Raw genomic sequence first — 764 nt, forward strand, 5'->3', positions numbered from 1 at the left:
GGTAAATCGCGACATTCGAGAATACCGATCGTATACACTCACGTCGATACATGTCGGCTAAAGCAGCTCGAAATCAACCATATCCGATTAAAAACTTTCCAGCTTTGCGTAACCCTCCTGTCTATCGATAGCAACAACGCGAGGAGCGAGGAGGGGTTTAATTAACACGGAGATCAGGTCGGGCAGTCGAATTGGAAATTACTGCACGGAGTCGCGGGTAAGGTTAATCCCCGGAAAGCCTCGACTCCCCCTCGCCGTGACGAGAGGGAATGAGATACAAAGAGAGAGAGAGAGAGAGAGGAGCTGCCTCGTTTTATCGAGACGACTCCAACGGTTCGAGACACTTTGGGTTTATAGGTGGGTCTCGAATGTCGAAGCGACGGCCATCTAATTCGTACCTAAGCACTAAAGGCTTAGCCACGGCTTTAGATATGTAACAGATCCTCTCTTTCTCTCTCTCTCTCTCGCGCGCGCGCGCGCGCGTGCATCGCAGAAACACGGATGAATCCGCGTACGTGCTGATACTTCCGAGGAAGTCGTCGAGCGCGTTATGACGGCGCGAATGTTCGCCGCGAGTTGAAGATTTATGAGCCCGGTGGTCTCTACGTGCGGCAACATCAAGCTGATTGATATGAACCAACATCTGATTTTATTTTTATACGCCGGGATAAAGTGGCGCCCCGAAGCTGGAGAACGTGTTTTGCGCGAGGGATTTCCGTGCGGGGATTTGAGGAAAACGCAGCCGCGACGAGAAGTGGGGGGGG

The sequence above is a fragment of the Dinoponera quadriceps genome, unplaced genomic scaffold, assembly GCF_001313825.1.
Source record: "Dinoponera quadriceps isolate SergipeBrazil2010 unplaced genomic scaffold, ASM131382v1 scaffold141, whole genome shotgun sequence".
NCBI lineage: Eukaryota > Metazoa > Arthropoda > Insecta > Hymenoptera > Formicidae > Dinoponera > Dinoponera quadriceps.